Genomic DNA, 19263 nt, shown 5'->3' on the forward strand with positions numbered 1-19263 from the left:
GAAATTGACTATACCAATGTTCGAGTGTTCACCCTCCCGCCGGAGATTGATCACAACTTTCGTAAGGACATAATGACTCCTTATGGTAAAGCGAAAAAGGCCGTCGTGAACGTTCGTCTACTCCACACAGATTATAGTGTTATGGTGGCATTCGTTTGGTGGAAATGCACGTCAAACGCAATATTCCATCGTATTTTGAGTTGTATGGTTACCGCGTTCGTGTCCTGTATATTTTGTCAAGAGGGACACTGTCTCCCATGTAACGAATGTTTACACGTTCTGTTTAATTGCCCACTACGGGCTTTTATCCTAAAGCCATCATTAATGAAGCGTCGCTAATTGAGGGTTGCTGATCTTGTCATTTCTACTCCAGACGTCGGACATACTTCTGCTTCAGGTCATAATGAACAAAAAGTCGGTTCTGATAATCGTGTAAATGAATTTCCGACTTTACCTCCGCGTCTCGTTCAGAATCCTCTTGCCCCCAGGACAGAACCTGTAACAGTGACAAACAAGAGACGTCGCACTCAAGATGGTGAGGATATTGTTGTTCCTACAGCCCGAACCGCCTCCGCGTTGACTGTTGACTGTCCCCTCTGCTCCTCTCGATACTACGATTACTCCCGTCCGTGGTACGCGAGTGGTGAAGAAGCCAACTCAGAAATACCTCCTGCTCGCGAAGAGGCTCATTCGGAGCTAACTGCGGAGTCCCCACCTTCGTCTTTGTGGTCTCTGCAACAGTCAGCGACAATTCAGTATCCTCCTGATCCTTCGTCTTCAGCCGTCGACAGCTTTCCCAATTTGCCGCCTACCGCAACTCCCAAGGAAATCAAACCAGCCACCAAGTATCACCTGCTGAAATGGTAGTTCCAGAGAACGCTTCATCCTTAATGACTGGACTGGCTTTACATGTCCCTTGTTCTGAGGGGCAGGATGCTGTGATTATGACCCCTCCTACACCTCCCTCTGCAGTGGCCGCCATGCCACGTAGCAGACAGAAACAACGCATACAAGTTGATTGTGCGGTGGCACGTAAGAAACCCTCGAAAAATGGTTGTGATGATGGGGGTTCTGGTTCACCAATGTCTGATTCCTCAATGTGGACTCCGCTGTGGACCTTGACGCTCAGCTGTCCACCTTATTCTGCTCGATACGATCCTCACATCTCTGTATCTACACGTTAATTTCCTTAAATGTTAATCGAGTGGAATCAGAATTGTGATTGGCTCCGCTGTGTTAATTCATTTATGATTCATGTGCTACGTAGTGTTCTTACAGGAGGTGTTATTTAGACATTTCTGCTTGCCTGGTTTTCGTATAATCTTTGATGCAATACCCAAATATTCTACGGGAACCGCCTTCTTCTTTCTCGAAGGCATTCCTGTTGCTGAGGTGGAAACGTTGGATTCATGTAGGGGGATAGATTGTCAAGTTTTTAATCTTACCTTTGTTCTTCTATATGCCCCTTCTGGTACTAGTGGCAGAAAAGATAGTTCGCATTTTTAAAAAGAGGAAACTGTTTATCTGTTGCGTAAGAGACCACTTGATATTCTGTTGGGTAATGATTTCAACTGTGTGTCGCATCCTGCAGATCAATTTCAAAATTTTAATTTCTCTCGTGAATTACGTGAATTGGTCCGCTCCTTACGCCTGAAAGACGTCTGGATATGTTAATACCCGACCTTAGTTAAATTTACGGCTAGCAGTCGAAATGTTTCGCTCTCCGTGGATGTGAAATGACGCTCACCTAGCTGACCACTTTCTCGATGACGCTATGCGAGGCATGTGGGAGTGTACTCTACGGTCCACTGGGAAGTACTCTTCCACCCTTGACTGGTGGACGCAGCTGAGCAAAACAGAGGCTCAGGCAAACTTTGATACTTTGCAGTGCTGCCAAAGCGAGAGAATTCCGGAGAACTTATGAGTATTACTATTTCATCCTGCCTGAACTGTATGCTGCTCCGGTTAGCGCACCTCAGCGAATTGCGTATAATAGGCGTGTAAAGGCAAACCTGTTTAACTTGAAGAGAATACAAATGGAAGGTTAGAAAGCGGCGTTCACTGGTGACGAAAGAACTGACTTCCGTATACCATTTGCTTCGGCATCAGAACAGTCGCCGACGTGCTTTTATTCATTCTTTGACGATAAAAAATGGACGCATCGTAATGGCGCAAGCAGACACAGAGCGTGTCTTACACCAGTACTATGTAGACATGTATGACGTCGATTATTCCAGTGGAACCACTTAAGACAGACTAGTCAGCATGTTGGATACGAGAATGCAACGTTTTTAGCTGCCTTTTAGCCTGAGAAAGTTTCCAAACTTATTGTGGAATCGCCTTAAGTCCCTGGGTGTGGATGGACTACCCAAGGATTTCGACCTGCGCTTTTACCCGTTGCTGGGTGCTATCTTTATGTCCCTTTTGAGTGAGGTGTCACAGGGTAGAGTAGTGCAGATCTCGTTCAAAGTGGGAAAAATTGTTAAATCAAGAAACGCCCTGGATCGGCTGCCCCTTATAGCTTTCATCCAGTTACTTTGTTAGACTTTGATTATAAGACTGGGGCGATGGAAATTAATAGTGGGATGTCGGCTGTGATGCAGACGGTTGTAGCAAAACATCAAAGCTTCGTACCTGGTCGTACCATTCTTACGCCTGTAGTCGAGGGTCGTGGCGTGGTTTCGGTTGCCGCTGTAACGTCCGTCTGTTGTGCCCTTGCTCTTCTAAGCGTCGATAAGGCATTTTATCGTGTTAATCACGACTTTCTGCTTCGGATTCTGGATTCTGCTGGTTTTACTGTTGACACACGGCGAGTGCTCTCCAATCTGTTTACGGGTATTTCGGCTTCGATGGTTGTTAATGGACAACAGACACCCACGATAAATATCCATAGAGGAGTGCCTCAAGGAAGCCCACTGTCAACGACTTTGTTTTTGTGGTCTCTAGAGCCCCTACTTCGTATGCTTGCATCCCAGCAGAACGGTTGGACGCTTTCCGGCGGGACTATAGGTGTTCGTGCATACACGTATGACGTGATATATCAGCTTCGCAATCCTGCTGAGTTACCCCGACTGAAGGATGTAATCAATGATTATCGTCGAAGTTCAGGCGCCCTATTTAATGAATGCAAATACAGGCTTGTTACCTTGCGATGTTTACAAACTTATTGTGAGATCGACTTCCCAAAAGTCCCCGGGTGTGGATGGACTTCCCAAGGACCTTTGCGTGCGCTTTTGGCCGTTGTTGGGTGCTATCTATATGTCCCTTTTGAATGAGGTGTCACAGGGTAGAGTAGTGCAGACCTCGTTCAAAGTGGGAAAAATTGTTATAATGAAGAACCGGCCTGGAATGGCTACCCCTTATAGCTTTCATCCAATTACTTTGTTAGACTCGAACCTTAAAGGCGTTGACTTACTATGCTCCAGAAGGTCCTAATACTGGATGCATATGTCTTATGCAAAGCTTATTACGTGGCCCAAGTTCCTTCGTTTCTCTCGATGATGGCGAAGAAACTATAATAATTGTCTTGCCGTTTCTTATGGAAAAGACATATGTTTGTCTTACGGTATGAGGTGATGACGAAGCCTCGTTCTTTTGGGGGCTGGTCCTGACTGATATACGAAGGAAAACGCAGATGCTATATGTGCGTCGTACTGCTTTGACGATGACTCAAGAAAATCACACATTCACGTCTCGTTTATTTCTCTGTGTCTGTCCTGCTAATCTTTTACCCTCTATTGATGTTGGTGACATAAATTATAAGTTAAAACACACAATGACTTCTTTCTTGCGGTAAGCTATTTAGGGGCTGTCATTTTGTGGAGACCCGTCCTCACTATGAAATTCCTAAAGACTCGTTGGGAACCAATCCCTAGCCCCAACCACGTTGCAAGATAATCGCCGCAAACAACCTGGATCAAAATTTAGTTCATTATCTGTCTTCTGATTTTTTCGATGCACCTCCCAGGCGACTGCTGTGGCCGAGCAGTTTTAGGGGCTTCAGTCCGGAACCGCGGACTGCTTCGGTCGCAGGTTCGAATCCTTCCTAGGGCATGGACGTTTGTGATGCCCTTAGGTTAGTTAGGTTTAAGTAGTTCTAAGTCTAGGGGACTGATGACCTCAGATGTTAAGTCTCATAGTGCTCAGAGCCATTTAAACCATTTTGATGTGTGAACTGTCCTCTTGGTATAACGTAGTAAAAGCTTGAATCCAACGATCGAGCGACTACTCCGTATTGGGCTTAGCGACATCGAGATATGTTGTCGGTGTCCTTCTACAGATACGATGCTTTACTTGTGGAGCTCTTATGGCAAATTGGTCTAGTTTTAGGACAGAATTGTCCTTCCTTACTCGATCGTTTGAGACTGTATACACTACGGACATCATATTGCACCGAGATTCTTCTTTCTTTCTACGGTCGGCAATCCATAGCATTATGTGGTTGCTGAGACACTTCGTTCATTACGTTGTAGAAGGTGAGAAGGGAGATCACGTGAACTTCATGGAGTACATGATTACGGCCCATTGTACATGACTGCGAATGCCTCGATATCGAGACCTCTTCATCAACTTGTTGAATCTTGTTTTCCGTCGGCAAACTGTTGGTTAATTACGTTTTTCTAGTGACAGATGTTATTCTTTGTTACGTATGTTCACATTTGATTTGCTTCAGATTATTCTCCCCTAGCTTCCATGTTCGTTTTGTTTAGTGTTTTGACTCAGAATCTCTCCATTTCTTGTGTAAAATGTGTATAGATGAAGTACATATACACATGAGCGTATAGGATCTTTTCAGTCAAATTGAGATGTAGATATAGGTAAATTATATTTCTAGAATTAGTTGTCGTGATCTACAATTTAGCAGTAATAGCAAATTTTCAAGCACAAAGCGGTCTAGTGTGCGGAGTAACATTACATACTTCAGCAACTCCTCATTTAACTTCTTTAAGTGTGTGACACTGTTACTTATAAATTCTTAGCTACTAAGGATTTTATCGAAATCATCGTTCAGTATGTCTAATGATTGTCCATCATACTACTAAGTGAAGAAGTCAGCGGACAAATGATTGATGTCTGAATAGGTTATGATTCCCACGTGTGCGCAAATTAACGTTATGGACACCCGTCTGCCCAACCCAACGCTTCACCAACAGCAAAATAAATCAGAGATCTTTTCACCCACCTTCCGAGGAGGGAGTTACTGGAACCCAAACAATCTAAGCGACCCCGACCTGCAGATCTGTGCTTATGCGTGGGCAGTTATCGCCATCCGAGGTTTTCTTCGTTACCTTTGGGCTCATGCTTCTGTATTTTCCTTCTCGATAAGGAATTACTGTATTTACTTCCTCTTACCTGCTTTCCTTATGCGTGATACACTACTAAAAAAACTGCACTTTAAATTCCAGTAATTAACTACAAATAGATTCTACGTACATTTTGCTAAGATCAAATAGGCAGTTGTATTTTCCTCTCTCCCTTTGCGGTAGGAGTAGATGTATTCTTCCAGCACACCCATTTCCCGATGCTATTTGCTATAATTTTACAGTGTTTCTCCTAATTACCACATGTCCGCTCTATGTTAGTACAATTGTCCGTTGCGCTAGTTCTCCCTCGTTACTACCATGCACTCACACCTTCCCAGCTAACGTATGCATTTCGCCATTGGAAGTACTGTGGTGTGCCAGTGAGCTGGAGCAGATAGTTACGACATTTTATTTCAAACGCCAGCTATTATAACAACAACAACGACGACGACAACGACACCTGACCGGAAGTATCTCACACACTGCACTACTTCTGTGGTACTACAGTGAGCTTCTCTTTTGAGGCTGCGAGCTGATACGTAGCGTCACCAACAATGCAAAAACAGGATTACGGTATGGATTAGAGCTATCAGCCGAGAAATGTCTGCCGTCAGATAGTTCGTGGAATAATCAATACAGCTCCCCAGGCGCGTTCTGAAAATAAGTTAGTGTGCCATGCATCCTGTAAGGACAACCCTCCCCGGTCTTATAAGGTGAGCATTGTGGAAGAAACATCGCGAGTATTCAGCAGCGTGAGAGGAACAAGAACTCCGTCAGAGGTGAGCAGACCGCCACGCCATGGCTCCTTTGCACTGTTGCTCCCTTTCTACGTTGGTGAACTTCGTGATTGATCAGCCAGCTATTTGACTACACGACTGCTGAAACAACAATCAGGTGTACGTGTATTGCCGTCCAATCTCTCTCTCTCTCTCTCTCTCTCTCTCTCTCTCTCTCTCTCTGTGTGTGTGTGTGTGTGTGTGTGTGTGTGTGTGTGTGTGTCCATGCGTTTTCTGTCCCCTGGCACTCGTTTCCTTGGATGTTTTAACTTTTCACAATTAGCTAGTGCTTCTGGAGTCATTAGCTGTATCCACGAATTAAGTCTACCCGCATGTGTCAAGGAACGTTAGTTAGAGAATGGTCTTACTCAGTATTACCTGCAGTTCTAGAACAGACTTCCGGATGTTACTGGCCAGAGATGTAACCATAATACACAAATTCATAAATAACGACTCACATTTACCGCCTTCCAGACACGAAATTTTTTTCAGACGCAATTCATTAAAATTCGACGATTGTTCTTTCTTCAAAACGAACCACTTGAGTTTGCTCACTGATGCAAAAATAAAAAAAAGTGCTTTTACGGAATCTTCCCCCGAAATGATTTCTCTGTTAGCCATTTTCAAGTCCAGAGTATTTTGATTTCTTTCGTCCTGTGAGATTAAACGTCGGTGGCGTGGTAAAGATTTGATGTTATATTGTCTGATTCCGAAACAATAACGTAAATCAATTTTTTCTCGTCCCACGCACGGAAGAATGATAATTACTAAAAACTCTTTCCATAGTATTTCCCCAGTTTCATGCAGGTCACAACTTTTTTTTAGAATTATGAGTAAACTCTGTTCTGAGGATGCTGGCCAAATTTCCTCGAAGTTTCTTTTATACATAAGAAGACGCAAGGGAAAATCTTTTCTTACGTGGTTATGGTACACTTTGAAGTAAAGGCGTGTCTAATCTTCTACTGCACAACCTCGAGTTGTACAGGCAGTCGATCGAAATTAGTAATGAGTACTATAGTCCCTGTCTGTAGTCCTTCTGCAGTTGGCAATACTTCGTCCATCGTTGAGAACTGTGCAAATATTTCGAATTTTAACTATGAAACAAAGAAAGAATACACGTTTGAGGCAGGAGGCTCTAATGATTAATTTATTAATGAAATTACTAAGATGAAAGTAATTATTTTCTGAATGGTTTTCATGACATACACTGAAGACCCAAAGAAAGTGGTACACCAGCCTATAGTGCATTTAAAATTAGTTTCGACTTTTGACGTATCGGCTGACCGGAGAAGGACGTGACACCGTTGCTCAGTTAACACCAATGGTGAGCCGACTTCCCTTACCATGCCGCCAGCTGATCAGCTGGTAACACGCCACTGTTGTCACATCATGAATAAATAGAATGCATTACATGCATCAAAGTTCGTCAGCTCTTGTTGTAACGTCGTCTTTTCTAGGGTTGGAAGTGGTCTGTAGTCGTTAAGTATCGTGAACAAATGTTCTGAGTTGGTGCTGCAGTAATAACAACTGTATAGTACATGTGCACACGAGTTTTTCAAGGAGTGGAGCGCTCAACTGCGCGGTTATCAAAGCTCGTACAAAGCCTTCACTTTTAAACAGACCAATTTTTTCACAATGCAATCTAGTCACTGTCACAAGTGATGAATATGATGAAATGATGAGGACAACACAAACACCCAGACTCCGGAAAGGGAAAATCCCCAGCCCGGCCAGAAATCAAACCATGGATCCCGTAATCCAGAGACACGAACGCTAGCCACTAGACCACGAGCTGCGGACTTCAATAAAGGTGTCGTCCGAGAACTCGTTCGTGGGCTGGGAAGATAACGTTCTGCTGCAAAACATTCCTCAGAATTCGACAACAGTAACAGACAAAACGCATTACAACTCTGTTGTGATGCACAAAGCTCCAATAGCACAGTCAACCAAAGCGGATATTTTGCGGGTATAAAGAAATGTTCCATGTGATAAAGGTGAACTTCGGATGTAAATGCGAAGGTAATCGAACTTGTAGTGCTGTACAAGATAAAACTTCACGTTACCGGATCGACGAACTGGCTAACGATAAAGGGAATAGTTTAATCAGACTTCCTCCATATCATGCTCATTTAAATCCAACACAGTATATGGGCCTAGGTGAAAAGTAATGTGGCAAAAAACATCAAATAATTTACCCTCAGCGAGGCTAATGTGGGGACCAAAGAAGCCACTGAAAACGCTGCACGACAGGACTGGTATTGATTTGTCAACCATACCAAGAAGGCAGTTCGGGAGGCATTGATTCATGAAGGGCTGTGACGAGTATTGACGAATATGTAACTTCTCTTGTTGCCATGTTAAAATCTGTTTCTTGTGTGAAAACACAGCAGAGTTCAGAAATATTCATCTCATTAACATTCTATTGCAGTTGGAATTGCGACAGAATCCTGAAATAGCGTATTATTACACTAAGAACTGAGCGCTTCTCAGGTCTATAGTTTATGAAATAGCCCATTCTTAGAATAAAAATTAACATGTAGTTTCTTCAATTATATTGTCATAAAACCCACAGCAGTTCTAATTTACCCAGCTATCGACTGCTCTCTATAATTTTTCATTGAAAAAATCTGTAGTCGTTTGAATATCGCGATAGATACGGAACTTTCGCATATTAATCATACGGCAAAACACTCTCATCTTGTCGAGCTATCATTTGCCAACATATTGTTTGGATATCTCAAACCATTTATGTGGTACGAGGAACTTACGTATATATTTTTTTTTCACTGACTCACGAGTTCGTCATATTTTCTCGAAATTGAAAACAGACGGCGAAATATTATACATTTAAAAATAATTCAATATATCATCTACATTTAATATGCAGCAACATGTAACCTGTCACACACCAAACACAAATTCATAAAGATACCTATTTTTCACTGCACGCTAAGAAGTTATTGCAGTATTTTACGTACTATCGAAATATCATAATAACTATGACCATTAACGAAATGATAGACGGTTCATCACGAAGCTGACCAATTAAACTATAAGATGTGCGAGAATTACAGTTTATTGGCGAATAGTGTCTTTACAAACATTTGAGTAAGGTCGCAGATCGGTCACTGTGGTCACCTGCTGACGCGTCCAGCAAGCGCCTGCATCTACCCTTCCCTCCACTCGCTCCGTACTGAACGGTCAAAACTCTCAACATCTTTTAAACGTACTATAATATCGTGTATTGTGTAGACCCCCGCGTGCACGGAGAACTGCTCCAACATGATGTGGCGTGGATCTGACTAAGGTCTGAAGTAGTGCTGAACGGAATTTACACCATGAATCCTGCAGAAGTATCCATAATTCCGTAAGAGTATGAACGACGGGGGGTGGGGGGGGTGGGGGGTGGAGGGGGGGGAGGATCTCTTCTGAACAGCATGTTGCAAAGCTTCCCAATTATCCTCATTATTAATTATGTCTGGGGAGTTTGACGGCCAGTGGAAGTGTGTAAACTTAGAATAGTTTCCCTGGAGCCACTCTGTAGCAATTCTGGCGTGAGAGGTATCGCGTTGTCCTCCTGAAATTAGTCAAGTATGTCGGAATGCTCAATGGACATGAATGGATGCAGGTGATCAGGCAGGATGCTCACGGACGTGTCACCTCCCAGAGTCGTATCTAGACGTATCAGGGCCCAATCACTCACTCTGTACAGGCTCCACACCATTGCACCATTGCAGAGACTTCACCAGCTTGAACAGTACCCTGCTGATATGCTGGGTTCATGGCCGCATGAGGTTGTCTCCATACCATTACGAGTCCATCCGCTAGATACAATTTGAAACGAGAGGCGTACGACCAGGCAAAATGTTTCCAGTCATCAACAGTCCAATGTCGGTATTGGCGGACCCAGGCGAGGCCTGAAGTTTTGTGTCGTTCAGTCATCAAGGGCACACGAGTGGGCATTAGGCTCCGAAAGCCCATATCTATGATGTTTCGTTGAATGGTTCGCACGCTGATACTTGCTGGCGGCCCAGCATTGAAATCTGCAGAAATTTGCGGAAGGGTTGCACTTCTATCACGTTGAACGATTCTCTTCAGATGTTGTTGGTCCCGTTCTTGCAGGATATTTCTCTGTTCGAAGTGATGTCGGAGATTTGATGTTTTACCGGATTCCTGATGTTCACGACACACTCTTGAAATGCCTCGGTGATGATGTTTCCCATCGCTCGTGCATCGACTGTAACACCGCTTTCGATTTGACTTAAATCTTGATAACCTTCCATTGTAGCAGTAGTAGGCGTTACCGACCACAGTGCCGATTCCAACTGTTTACATATATCTGCATTTGAATATGCATGCTATACCAGTTTCCTTGGCGCTCTAGCGTACACTAGTAAATAGTATTCTGTATGATGAAATTGAAAAAAAAATTTTTATGGATAAATTTTGAATTCTTACCTACAGCGTTCTAACCGCGAACGTTAGCTCCTGTGCCCTGCACTAAGCTCACTCGGTCAAAATATAACTGAAGTTACGAGTATAAGTGAAATGTATATAACTTCAATATAGGTTTTCTCGGTAAACAAGGGGTCTGCACAAGAAAAACCCCTCGCCAGGTACTGAAGACCAGCCCCTGCAACATACCTAGGATTCAGAGAAATCTCTGATGCTTATATGACCTGTGATTAAATGAGATTCCAGGAGACTGAGTCTATATTTAATGGACAGCATACCATGATCTTTTCGGATGTCTAATATATTCTGAATACCTTTACGACCATTACATAAATGTCAATGTGTTATTGTAGACGGCAAACGCAGTGCAGATGTCTTAACTAGGAATGCAAGTGATGCTTTTCAAAGCATTATAGTTGCATATTTAAAAATGCAGTGCCTGAAAGTGAACAGAGACGGAGGCGGTGGCGCCTGAAAAAAAATTCAGTTCAAACAGCCATCCAGAAGAGTCATCCAGTGTTCATCCCTCCACGGATTTTGACAGTCAAGAACAGTGTACTTTTACTCAGGTCACTTATTCAGTTTTACTCAGGTGAGTATTACAGACTGTAGTTATTCAGGTTTTGCCGGATTTTTCTTATATTAGCCGACCGAGTTCGATAACTCCTACAAAATATTCAGTTAGCTTCCTCCTTGTTATCTGACTGGAGGGACTATCCTCAGCTTCCTTTGTCATTAAGGTTCTAGACAGCTCGCTGGATGTGACATTGAGACTTCGTAAAATAAAATAATTCTGGTGCAAGTTGTGGGGTTGGTGGTGGTGGTGGCATGCACTTGTCACACCACAAGTTATGGAAATAGGTTTCGGTTATAGAACTTGCTCAGCCCGAAGTCACGTAAGATGACGGAACTGCTTTGGGAACCCCTTTTTCTTCAGTTAATTAACCCGAGAAGAAGAAGATGGTCCCTATCCAACTCCAAGGAATGCACAGAGCACGGAGAAGACAGAAGAAGAGACCGGGACTATTCTAGAAGACAGACGGTACCAGGGGATGGAGTGATCATCCCAGGAGGTAGTGCTTGAGCACAGGGACAGCGTCCACGACTGGGTGGGTCACATTACCGATGTATTCCACACTACCACTGATGCATCTGTACCTAAATCTCCAGGCCGTCACAGAAGGCATCCTGTTTCTTGGCGGAACTCTTGTTGTCTTTGAGCTATACGCGACAGGCAGGCAGCGCCGCACTGGTTCCGCCATAGTCCAGCTGCAGAGACCCTTCGAGCATTTCGGATAGCGAGAGGCAAAGCCCGTCGGACAGTGAAGGAGACCAAGAATCAATCATGGGAAGAGTTTCTTAAGTTCATAATCGATCAACTTACGTCACTGTAGTAAGAGAATCTGTGAGGAGGATAACTGGAAAAGAATTTCCTGGTAACTAGTTGTCGGATTGTCGCTCATGTCAGCTGCGTGGGAAACACGCTAGAGTGGATGATCAACTCCCTCCTAGTCTGGACTCTGGATTCTCAAAAAATCTTCAGACGAGTTGTCAGAGGGATACCACGAAGTGGCTACATGTTGGCCCCAACACAAGGGACTGTCTACTGTACTGAATATTGGCTGCAGAGAAATGCAATGTGGTCGTTGGGGCGAAAGAGGACAGTGGACAGTGAGAGCAGATGTAGTATCCCAGAAAGTTTCCTCTTCCAAATGGCTGAATTGCATGTGGAGTTGAAGAGACATGGCAATAACGGTTGTAGAAGGTCGAATGGCACCAAGGACATATGGTGCAACACGTAAGGTGTCCTTCCCAAAATGGTCTGCTCTTCGGAATATTTTGACAGTGTGGCGGTGAAATCCTGAAAGGGGACCATAACGTATTAGGCTGAAAAGACGGAGACTCCTTTTATTCACCTCTTAGAACAGGGAGGAATACTTCAGGGCTATCTACCTCGCAAACCCGCTGGGGAGTCCCGTCGCTGGTCCCTTAACTTCATCCGTACTTCAGTACAGAGAGACGCTTCATTGTGGAGATTGAGAGATGGACTTTGTTTCTTACTGCATTACTCGTAATTAGTCCTCGTATTCTAGGAGAAATATAAGTAAGTCAACTGTTTAATGTGATATCTATTTCGATAATCATCTCTACTCATGTCCAGCTTTTCGACGACGGCAGTTACTGCACCACTCAGCAGCAGTGCGTACGAAGTCGAACACAACATAACGGATCTGCCATCCAGAATGGTGATTATTGGTTTTAAACTGGAGGAATATGTCTGGCGAATCATGTACAAGAGTGGAAAAATAAACCAAGTCGGCAATGCAGAGAGATCAGTGTGGCTTTTGCGCGATTTGGAGGCAACAGTAGCACAGGTCAGGAAATGACCAACGCTGAAGCTGTACCGGGGGTCAGGGACCGGCAACATTAAAACATTACAATTCGCAACTGTATATATGGAAACGAGAGACAGCTGGGTGGATAGCGGCGAAAGAAATAAGTGAAAGTGGAGAGTCCGCGATATTGCAACAGTTTCATGATTCTTCTACTGGAGGACATCAGGTTATAGCAAGAACCTACACTGATGAGACAAAGAAACTGGTACACATGCTTTATATCGTGTAGAGCCCCCGCGAGCACTCAGAAGTGCCGCAACACGACCAGGGCATGGACTCGAATAATGCCTGATGAAGTGCTGGAGGGAACTGACACCATGAACCCTGGGGGCTGTCCATAAATCCGTAAGAGTACGAGGGGGTGGAGATCTCTCCTTAACACCAAGTTGCAAGGCATCCCAGATGTGCTCAATAAATCTCATGTGTGGGGAGTGTGGTTGTTAGAGGAAGTATTTAAGCTCAAAATAGTGTTCCTCGAGCCTTTATTAAGAAATTATCGATGTGTGGAGTGGCGCATTGTCTTGCAGGAATTGTCCAAGTTGATCGGAATGCATAATGGATATGAACGGCTGCAGGCGAATTGACACGATGATTACAATTGTGCCACCTGTCAGAGTCGTATCGAGACGTCTCACTGGTTCCACATTACCCCAACTGCACACGCTCTACACCATTAAGCAGCTTGCACCAACTTGAACAGTCCCCTGTTGACATGCAAGGTCCATGGAATCATGAAGTTGTCTCCATACCTGTTCGATATGATTTGAAACGAGACTCATCGCACCAGGCAGCATATTTCCAGGCATCAACTGTCCAATGTTGGTTTTACGGGTCCAGGCGAGGCGTAAAGCTTAGTGTCGTGCAGTCATCAAGGGTACACGAGTGGGCCTTCAGCTCCGAAAGCCCGGATCGATGATGTTTCGTCGAATGGTTCGCACGCTGACACTTGTTGAAGGCCCAGCACTGAAATTTGCAGCAGTCTGAGGAAGGGTTCAACTTCTGTCACGTTTCCGGCGCCAGCGCTGTCGGTGATCTGATGTTTTACCGGATTCCTCATGTTCACGGTAAATTCTCGATATGGTTGTACTGGAAAATCCCCAGCTCACAGCTACCTGTGAGATGCTGTTTCCCATCGCACGAGCGCCGATTATAACACGACGTTCAAACTTACTTAAATCTTGGTAACCTGCCATTGTAGCAACAGCAACCAATCTACAAAGTTAATGGTAGTTGAACCCATTGTCTGGCCAGATTCCGACATAGTAGCACGAGTGGTGGTTGCGAAAATTACTCCGAGGTACCATCAGTACTGTCAAATGATATCAGAAGTAAGTTCATGAGTGAAACCATGAAAAGAGTACTTAAACTGTTGCATACTGAAAAGATTCAGAGTACCAGCTACCACCCTCACACAAATGGAGCGTTAGGAAGGTCACATCTAACTTAACGGAGATGTTTCGACGCTAGGAAAATAGAGCTCAAACAAATGGGAAGAGCTTGGTTCCGTTAGCCGTTTTTGTGTGTAATACGACGCCGTATAGTGCGACAGGATACACACCACCTGAGTTATTTTTTCCAAGAACAATGAATATTCCAAGGATACTGTGGACGATTTGATTTGAATGTGATTTGTGATTATATGGCGCGTCGAAAAAATTCACCGATGTGCGAGAGACCAAATGTGCAATGTAAATAACGAGTAAGGATGTTATGATAGAACACAGAAACCAAAGGAATTCCGCCTTTGGGATAAGGTTCTTTTGTGTGATGAAAGCATACGACGAGGCATATCGTTACCAACGCAGTGACGGAAGCCGAACACAGTATTACGAACAAAGGGGCCAAATGTAGCAATCTGTCTGAAATCAAATAAGTATCTAACGGTTGATGCCAACATACTGACGGAATATCTGAAATTCCAGATATTTGAGGTTAACGTATTGCTCGTTGGGATTGAACACACAAGACAAGTACTGTACACTAAAGTAACGAAGTTTCAGACGCCACCCGGACTATGTTACGATAATAGAGGAAAAATAAAAACCTGCAGACTAACTTGGAACATTATGAGTTATTTGAGTTTGAAGGAACTGAAAGATAAATTAGCACATATGAGGTTCTCGCGAGGCGGGCAAATGAATATTATAAAGACAGATTGTCATTACCGAATATGAGTGCAGCAGAATGCAAAAATGTAGAAACTGCGTTAAAATGGCACATAGGGAGAACTGAAAGTCCCCTAGGGTCTAACTGGTTAATTAGCACGGCATAAATCCCGTATAAGAAAACAAGGGATCTTAAACTTTGTGCACGAGGTCAGTAAGATTTTGTCTGGAATACATGACGAAAATGATGCACAGTACGCGAAAGCGAAAATAGTCGTCGAAGAGAAACAGAAACACTCGTTCAGACTTTCGAAGGAGCAGGTAGCCGTAACTAAAGCGGATTTGACTAGTTTTAATCAAACGGAAAGCTTCATAGCGAATAATGAAGAGGTTATCACGCATGGAATGATACAATTAAGCGGAAAAATTTGAGAACAGTAGTGACAAACGGTGTGGAGAGTAGTCATCTTGATCGATGTTGGCGAACATTTGATACCTCTCACGCTCATTTTCAATGAGCTAGAGAGGGAGGATGTGGTGTGCGTACTGTTAGACCTTCGGCACACACACCATCAGATTATTTGACTTGACGCTCTAACGAAGTAGGCGAGTATCAGCAATATGTCTCGTGTTCTTATCGTGGCATGTTTATCTTCTGCCGTTAGGTCAGACGATAGAAATGCCACTTGCACGCTTAGAGTAGCAGATTGACGGTGACCAACTTTAAACAGAACCTGTTTAATTTTCACACACATTTATTAAAATAATAACAAGCATAAAAATAACATAACTTGGTTCTGGATGCTATTTACAATTGACAATGTGCACAACAGAGGACGATAAGTTAATATCAGCGACTATCAACGTTCAGAACATCATTCTGTAGCAGCATCTGATCAGTCCAGTTCAGATCGTATAGTACCTAGAACTGATAAACGACGAAAGGTTCTCTGAAATCATTCATGCGGGAAGCATAAAACATCTACGATCGTCACACCTTAGCAAAAATGTGTGCAGAAATCCCGAGAAAATTCTGGTCGTATGTTAAATTGCTAAGCGGGTCTAAGGCTTCCATTCAGTCCCTTGTTGACCAGTCTGATCTGCCAGTTGAAAATAGCAAAACGAAAACCAAAGTTTTATATTTCACGTTCACGAAATGACAGAAGAGAGCTATACAAGCATAACGCCATTTGACCACCTAGCGGACTGCCGTATGGACGACGTAGAAATAAGCTTATGTGAGTGTGTGTATTAAACAGGGGACCTAGAAACGACGGAGAGGCTTCGTCTCGCCTCAGTCCTCAGCGGTTCACAACCCCACAAGATGCCACAGGAGTCCACCCACCCCACCGCCGCACCACACCGAACCCAGTGGAAGTGCGAAAAATAGTGTAAAGTGTTTTCTCTTTCATGTATTAAAATTATAATTATGTTGTGATGCGAACATCAGTGTGTAAGGTGCAACTGCTTGTAAAGTTAATTACAGGAAAAGATTAATTTATTTTTGTTATTGTTCTGCAGGACGGTAAAATATTTGTGTATCTGTTTTGAATATTATTGTAAAAGAAGTGTGAAAGTTTCTTATTAACTGAATCAAAAATGCAATAAACATGTTTCAAAATTTGTAGTCGCTAGGAGCGGCGCCTATAATTTTTTTTCTAAGTGCGGTAAGTGTCGCATATTATAAAATACAAAACTTGAATGACAACAGAGCAGCAGCCAGAGCGAATAAATTCTCTAGGAATTACTCATTGTACAAAGGAGATGGCACAGGAAGGGCTTGGTTCGGGCGGTGGCCGGAAATGTTACGTAGACTCACGAGGTATCACGTGAGCTGACGTCGAGAGCTGTGGGGCGTGATAGTGTGTCGCAGTGACCATATATGGCCACACATCAGAGTCCTCAGGGTGGTGGCCGGTAGCGCCAACGTGGAAGCGGCGACGTGGCCTACCACAGTACAAAGGTGGAAGCAGAGGCGTCCGAAGGAGAATGCCATTTAGACAGCCTGCAGGGAGGGACTTCAGTGCATATGATGCCTGGAGCCTGGACTTGTAGTATTAGATTTTCAATTCCAGATTTCGTTACTGAATTTCGTTCTGGCCGTTGGCAAATCCATTAAACAAAATAGAAAAAATCTTGGAAACTACAGTTTTCCAGCAAGATACGAACCAACATCTTAAGTTTTCAGTGTATCAGAGGCCGACATTGTTACCGCTAAACCAACAAGACATCGTTGCAGCATAGCATATCACGTTAGTCCTTTGGTGCCTTAACTCTATTGCTCTGAAGGTCTCGGAAGAAATCAGTCGTAGAACTTAGGGGCGCAGAACAACCATACTGGCTTCAAGGATTGAATTTTAAATACGCATTGTCTCGTCTTAAATTATCGTCATTCCGAATATATCATCAAGATGACAAGAAAGTATCGAGTGAACGTAGATGGAGAAATCATAGCTTTGCAAAACTTTTCCCAGAAACGTGTCAGTTACATCCTGCACTAGCTTCCGTATCCCAACAGCCAGTACCAAACTGACACTGAGAATCCCGCGAAGTGGGAGGCGAGCGCAGGACAGCCCTAAATTAATTTGAGAGCTGCTCACGCGCCTGCATAGTGCTAAGTAGCTGCACGAGCTACCGACTGAAAGTTATTCTCATTTTAGTGACTACGCTAACAGCCTAAACTGTAGGCAGGAATATCGTTCTTGACCTGAATAGCAGCCTACACAGGACATTAAGAGCAGGGGAAATTTTTAGGTAGGGCTTCTATGGGTGTTCACAACTGCTTCCTTCCAATTTAAACGTACCTAAAATTGACACGTTCTTTCAAGAACTTTAAACCATCCGAATATTCATATGTGGAAAGTTGAGATGTAGCTATCGCCAGTTTAATGAGGAGCGACAGTTACAAAATTCTGACAAGAACCATTTCTTGAAGAATGGATACGTGGGTAGCCGTCGGTTTCGGGGAAGATCAGTTTGGGTTCGGGAGACATATAGGAACGCTCAAAACATTACTAACCTGGTGATTCACGTAGAAAGTAGAGTAAAGCAGGCCAAATCTAAAATTATATAACATGTAGATTGCGAGAAAACTTTTGACCATGCTGACAGGATCCCACTATTAGAAATTCTGAAGAGAGCTGTGGTGAAATACAGGAAAAAGAAAGATATCTACCACTTGTACAATAACCTGAGTGCATTAACGAAATCGAAGGACATGATAGAAGCAGTAGTTGACAAGAGTAAGACATAGTTGTAGCCTTCCCCAGATGATATTCAATCAGTATATGGAGCTAGCAGTAAAAGACGTTATGGGACAGTTTCCTAACGAAATTAAAGTTCAGGAGAGGGAATAAAAATTTGTGGCTATTTGATGAGACTCTACTTTTGACTGAGATAGCAATCGAGTAGAAACAGTAGACGAACGGAATAAACTGTGTCTGGAAAAGAGATTAAACAATGATTATCAACAAAAGTAATTTAAGGGTTAGCGAATGCAGTCGACTTAAGTGAGAATATCTACATGAATATAACACGTGATCACACACGTAAAAATTGCTAAGTTTGCTATTGCTTCCAGAAATTTGGATCAGCTAGTTTGCAGTTGCTCTCTCTTCATAACGACCGAAGTATTGTCCTTTACTGTTTTACAGCTATGGCAAACGTCCCGGCGACATATGTGACACATTCCACAGAAACCAATTTGTACAGGTGTGCAGATGGTTGTAGCAGCAGAGAACTGGGAGGACCAATTGAGTCAGTCATTTTCCCGCAACAGCGGAAACAAAGAGTTTACCATTTTCTTTGTTCAGAATAATCGCTAGTGGACATCGCGATGAAGACAGACGAGCTGGAGTGGGAAGCATATCGGCATAGTGTGGAAACCCGCCACGGAGAGCACACGCAATACTTCGGTAGGGCACACCCTGGAGGGGGGGAGTTGTTTACCTGCGGTAGGTGGTAGGCCGGGCGGGCATGTGCCTTCTCTTTAGTTCGATCACTGCGGATCTCTCCTAGCGTATCGTGCGTTGTGTTGTGCCGAGTGCTTAGCCGTTAGCCGTCTGAGTCAGTCGCTCCAAGAGTTCTTCCCGTGCTCGTCTCAACGCGGATGCAGATTCACTATATCCTGTAGGACGAATCACATGTCGACCTTGTTTCCCACCCTCGGGGTTCTGTTCCCGGTTGTTACCGACCCACCGCAGGTCCTTGAACTACCCGCGCCGATCAT

The sequence above is a fragment of the Schistocerca gregaria genome, chromosome X (assembly GCF_023897955.1).
Source record: "Schistocerca gregaria isolate iqSchGreg1 chromosome X, iqSchGreg1.2, whole genome shotgun sequence".
NCBI classification, from domain to species: domain Eukaryota; kingdom Metazoa; phylum Arthropoda; class Insecta; order Orthoptera; family Acrididae; genus Schistocerca; species Schistocerca gregaria.